Raw genomic sequence first — 6,374 nt, forward strand, 5'->3', positions numbered from 1 at the left:
AGACCTTCCTGGAATCTTCTGGGCTCAGAGACCCAGGGGTGCAGGCTCTTAGGCTGAGATGGAGCATCTCAGACCCTAGTTTCTTACATATATACATTCACAGGGAAGTTCTTATAAACTCTCATTCATTCATTCATTGCAGATTCTTTCTGTTCCTTCCTCTCTCTCTCTCTCTCTCTCTCTCCCAGGCTCCTGGCTGCTCAGAACAGTCACTTGTGTTCACTGTTGCAAATAACCTCTTACAGGCTCACTTGAAATCTTACTTTTGTCAAGCGGGAAAAATGCAAATTGTTAAGACTCAGGGCATAAAGTTTGGGTTGAGGGAGGGGTTCCTGTACTCTCACACACAGGTGTGCGTGCACATGCACTCACACTCACACAGTCTCACTTTGTCTTTTATTCACTTTCACACACACACACACACACCCATGCACACAGTCTCACACACACCCCAGCAGCCTCTCCTTTTCCCTATCCATACGTCTCCTCTCTCTATCCCTCTCTCTGCCTCTCCTCCTGTCGACTCTACTCACCATCAGCTCCCTCTAGACTCCTAGTGCCTCGTGCAGGCTTCCTATAGCCACCGCAGTACTTCCCCTCACCCACCTCATCTCAAGACCCCCTTCCTCCCCTGCCTCCAGCCTACGTCAGCACGCAGGCAAGTGCCCTCCACTTCCTCCTGCTCAATGCTATCTCGCCTGTACAGCCACCAGCTCCAGTGGAAATGACCCAGCACTAGGCCCAAGACCACACCCTTCACTTACCCCAAGGCCTAGAATCAGAAGCATCAATTTTTGATGTCCGGTACCTGTGTCATCTGCTCCTTCAGTGTGTGGGGACCCAGCTGGACTCCCGTGGTTATGTATGCTCCCCCTACTCACTAGTGCCATGTTTCTACTCCTTACATGGGACTGTCAAAAGGTAAACTGAGGCACAATAAAATTTTAAACAGATTATTTGAGCAAACAACAATTCATGAATCAGGCAGCTCCAAACAGAAGAGGTTGAGGAGCTCCACTGGGGGAATGCAAGGGGAAGACTCCTACAGGACAAGTAAACTGAAGAAAATATTTAATTAGTTATAGTTATATAGTTCCCTTATTTGGCCTATCCTGTTGGAAAGACCCTAGTTATTTATATAAGTTTCTTCTGATTGGTTGAGCTTAAGTTCTATTTTTCCTTAATATACACATTTACAAGAAATAGCTCGTGTTAAGTTTCACTGATATTTGCAAATCAAGCAAAGTTGAGGTCACTTATGAAGCCTAACTGTTTTTTTATTTTTTGCTCAGGGACTCTTCAGGCCTGGTCTCCATTTTCATTAATTTTAACAGGACTCAGAGCAAAAAGTCCTCAAGCTTGCATGGCCACAATCTTAAATTGACCTTGAAGCCCCAAGCTCCAAGCAAAGAAGTCTATCTCGGCTGACCCTAAGCTTTTATAGACTCTCAACTCATTCACTCACTCATTCATTCATTCATTTGTTCATTCCCACAACCTCATTGCTATGCATGGGGCTAGGTAGGCACTGGGGGCATAGGAATGAGACACAGTTGTCACTTGAGACCTCTCAGCTCACAGACGTGTTTTGTTTTCCTTATTCACCCTTCCTTTTTCAATGTTTCTCACCCAGTCCTCAGAACTTTCTGAGCTCCCTGAGTTCAGGGGCCATCTCCCCTCCCCAGCACACACAGTATGTTCCTCCATCCCATCCCCCATCAGAACAGTAAGTTGCTTCAGGAGTGGGGGATTTATCTCTTGTGGGGACTTTATGCGCTTGGAATCCATGATTCTATGAAACTGATACAGTGTGCCCAGCACTGAGCCAATCACCGTCTAAAGTGTGAGCCTTGGGATCACTGTGCTGATGAGGGTAGAAAGAATCAAACATTCATTCACTGATCGAGGAAGTATGCACTAGATTCAATCTTTCTTAAGAGAAATTTGGAAGCATTAGTCAAAATCATTAAAAATATGTATACATTAGACTTTTACATCCATCATTTGATTTAATACAGCAGTGTGTTTTGTCTTTATATTTATTTTTCCCATTTAAAAATTAAGGCCTAATTTACATACAGTACTATTCACCCTTTTCAGTGAAGAGTTCTGGGAGTTCTAGAGACTTGTATCCAATGCCGTAATGGAGACAGAGAAGAGTGCCATCATCCCCAAAAGCTTTCCTCTGCTCCTTGTTAGTCATCCCTTCAGTCCCAGACAAACACTGATCTGGTGAGGTTTTTTCCTGTCATTTCTCTCTTTCCAGAATGGAAATAGTACAGTATGAAGCACTTTATGTTGATTTATTTTGGTGAAGTCCAATATATAATTTTTATGAATCAATTTTTATGTCATATCTAATAAATCTTTGCTTAACCCAAGGTCACAATGACTTTTTTCAACAATTCTGTGAGCTATAATTTACATAACATAAAACTGACCCATCTAAAGCATACAATTCAGTGGTTTTCAATATATTCACTGAGTTGTACAACTAACACCAATTTTACAGCATTTCCCCACCCAAAGAAACCCCATGCCCGTTAGCAGGCACTCCCTGGATCCGTTTACTGCAGACTTGGTGGCTTAAAACAGTATTAAGTTATTGTCTCGCCATTCTGAAGGCAGAAGTCTGAAGTCAGTTCACACTGTATTGAGATGAAGATGTCAACAGGGCTGCAGTCTCTCCAGAGACACTAGGGAAAAATTTGTTCCTTGCCTTTCCAGCTTCAGGTAGCTGCCAGCATTCTTTGGTTTGGGGCTGTTTTACTCCAATCTTCAAGGCCAGCATCTTCAGTCTCCCTCTGCTCCATCTTCCCATCACTTTCTCCTCTTTGTGTTCAAATCCCACTCTGACTCTCTTACATAAGGATACATGTGATTGCATTTAGTTCCCATCTACGTAATCCAGGATAATCTCACCATCTCAAGATGTTTAACTCACTCATATCAGCAAAGATCTTTTTTTTTTTTGCCATATAAGGGTAACAATCACAGGTTCCAGGGATTAGGACACAGATATCTTTTAAGAGGCCGTTTATCAGCTTACCACAGTCCCCATTCCTACAGTCCCAGGCAACCACTAATATTTTTGTCTTTCTAGACAAAAATATCTTCAATCAAAAATGTCATTATCAATTCTGGATATGTCGTAAAAACATAATTGAACAATATGTGTTCCTTGTGACTGGATTCTTTCATTTGGCATGTTTTCCAGGTTTGTCCATGTTGTAGCTGTACTTGTGCTATACGTTGTATTAATACATCATTCCTTTTAAAGGCTGAATAATATTCCACTGAATGGATATATATGTTTACCATTTATCAGTTGACAAATATTTTATTTGTTTCCACTGTTCAACTATTATAAGCAGTGTTACTATGACTATTCTTGTACAAGTTTTTGTGTGGACATACGTTTTCATTTCTCTTGAGTACATAACCAATAGTAGAACTACTGGGTCATATGGCAACTCTATGTTTAACATTTTCAGGAACTACCAATAGTTTTCCAAAGTGGCTGCAAATTTTACACCCTCTCCAGCAATGTATGAGTTCTCATTTCTCTACAATCTCTCCAATACTTGTATTGGCTTTCTGTTTATAGCCATCCAGTGAATGTACTTAAGTTTTGAATTGTAGTTACCTAATGACTAATGATATTGAGCATCTTCATCTTGAGCATGCACAATTTGCTCATTTGTATACCCTTGGAAAAATATTTATTCAATTGTGTTGTTTGTCTTTTATAGCATTTGAACAATGTTGTGCCACATTTTTCTGGCTTCAATTGTTTCAGATAAGAAATTCACTACAATTAGAATTGGTATTCCTTTATAGATAATTATTTCTCTCTGGCCATTTTTACGATATTTTCTTTGTCTTTACTTCTCAGAAGGCTATCTATGCTGTGTCTTGGTGTGTATTTCTTTGGGCTTATTATATTTGGGATAAAATCAAATTCTTGTATTTGTAACTTTAGGTCTTTGGGCAGATTTGATTACTTTAGATGTTTCTTTGAATATATTTTCAGTCTCACATTTTTTCTCCTTTCCTTCTGGGACTCTGATGATGCAAAGGTTAGCTCTTATGTTAATGTCCCGCAGATAGCTGACGTTCTGGTCATTTATTTTCAGTCTGTTTTCTCTCTGATCAGACTGAGTAAATTTTCTCAGTCTGCCTTCCAGTTAACTAATTACATCCTCTGTCATCTCCAGTCTCCTATGGAGTCCACATAGTCAGCTTTTAATTTTGGTTATTGTCGTTTTTAGTTCCCACATATTCTATTGTCATTCTGTTCCCAGAAGAAGAAAAAAGAGTAAATGGAGCAGAAGAACTATTAATACTTGAAAAAATGGTACCGAGGATTTTTCAGAATTAGACAAATATCTAAAACATCAAATTGAATGTATTCAGAGAGTTCCAAATAGAATGGATACTTAAATAGCCCATATTAAACATACTATAATAAAAATTCAAAGAGAAAATTATAAAAATGTTCCAGAGATAAAATAGGTCAGTAAAGATGAATAACCATCAGACTGTTATCAGACATTTCCATAGCAACACTGGGAAGGTAAGAAAACAATGAAATATGTTCAAAATTTTGAAGAAGTATATGTCTTTTACCTGTTAACTTATGACATAAAATTTGCCACCCACTTGAAAATTGTGGTTAAGGGAATTACGACAATTTTGAGGCCAAGGATGTTAAGATAAAATATTTAAAAGTTATAACTAAATGCTAGCTCTTAGCATCTGATTGAGGAGGACCTATTTTTGTTTAGTCCACTTTTATCCCACTACCCATGTTCTTTAAGTGAAGCTCAATATTTCCATACTGTAAGTGAACACATACCAATCTGCTGCAGTTGCATAAGTTCAGTAAATCGAGAAAAGATTGGGTTCAGCCACATATGACTGAAAACCAAATAGCAGTGGCTTCGACACACAACTGTTTATTTTTAGGTATCATTTTAATTATGAAAATTCCCAAGCACGCACAAAAGTATCTCACAAAAAAGAGATAATCGACTGGGCACGGTGGCTCATGCCTGTAATCCCTGCACTTTGGGAGGCTGAGGCAGGTGGATCACCTGAGGTCAGGAGTTTGAGACCAGCCTGACCAACATGATGAAACCCCATCTGTACTAAAAATACAAAAGGTTAGCCGGGCGTGGTGGCGGGCGCCTGTAATCCCAGGTACTCCAGAGGCTGAGGTAGGAGAATCACTTGAACCTGGGAGGCGGAGGTTGCAATGAGCCACGATCGCACCACTGCACTCCAGCCTGGGTAACAAGAGCAAAACTCAGACTCAAAAAAATTTTTTTAAAAAGATAATCATACATCTAGCCCCATGTAGCATCACTCAGCTACATTTACTCTTGCCTTCCATTTTTTTTTATTGGCAATACTATTCCATAGGTTGTGCTGTGTACTTCACACAGACTCATAGAAAATAATCTCTAGTGTCTAGATTCGTGTTTCGGGCAACAAGCTGACAGCATTACTTAGACATCTGAGATCGTAAAACTCAGCTGATGCCACCTGGGTATAAGTCCTAAAGGAAATCTCACCTGATTCTACCAGAGAACATGATGGACAATATTCCTCACAGCATTGTTTGCAATATGGAGAAGTGAAGGCAAAACAGCACATGCACCCTGGGTTCGGAATGATACACTGTGGGATATGTACACAATGGAATAAGCACTGAAAAGAAGTGGGCTCTGTATATGTACCCTGGAAGGAGCAAAACGAATATATGAAAAATGTCTATCACAATTTCTTATATGTAAGTTAAAATACAGTCACAGGAAAAAAAAGCTGCAGGCTTTACAAGAATATATTCAAATTTAAGGTTACATATCACATGCATTAGAGTGGTTGCCTTGGAGGGGAAGGCAAGTGGAAATAGGGAATGAGGATTAAAAAAATAAAGAAAGCAAAAGTTGTACCTCTCACAGATAGGTGATGGTCATGTGGAAGGAGCTGAGATATACATGAAGAGACTTCTGTTCGATGCCTATATTAGTCCCTTTTCATACTGCTATGAAGAAATACCTGATGCTGGGTAATTTATAAAGAAAAAGAGGTTTGATGGACTCACAGTTCCACATAGCTAGGTAGGCCTCACAATCATGGCAGAAGGTGAAGAAGGAGCAAAGGCACATCTTACATGGTGGCAGAGAGCATGTGCAGGGGAACTGGCCTTTATAAAATCATCAGATCTTATGAGACTTAATCATTATCAGGAGAACAGGAAGGGAAAACTTGCCTCCATGATTCAATTACTTCCCACCAGGTCCCTCCCAACACATGGGGATTATGAGAGCTACAATTCAAGATGAGACTTGGGTGGGGACACAACCAAA

The sequence above is a fragment of the Pan paniscus genome, chromosome 5 (assembly GCF_029289425.2).
Source record: "Pan paniscus chromosome 5, NHGRI_mPanPan1-v2.0_pri, whole genome shotgun sequence".
In the NCBI taxonomy this organism is placed as follows: Eukaryota; Metazoa; Chordata; class Mammalia; order Primates; family Hominidae; genus Pan; species Pan paniscus.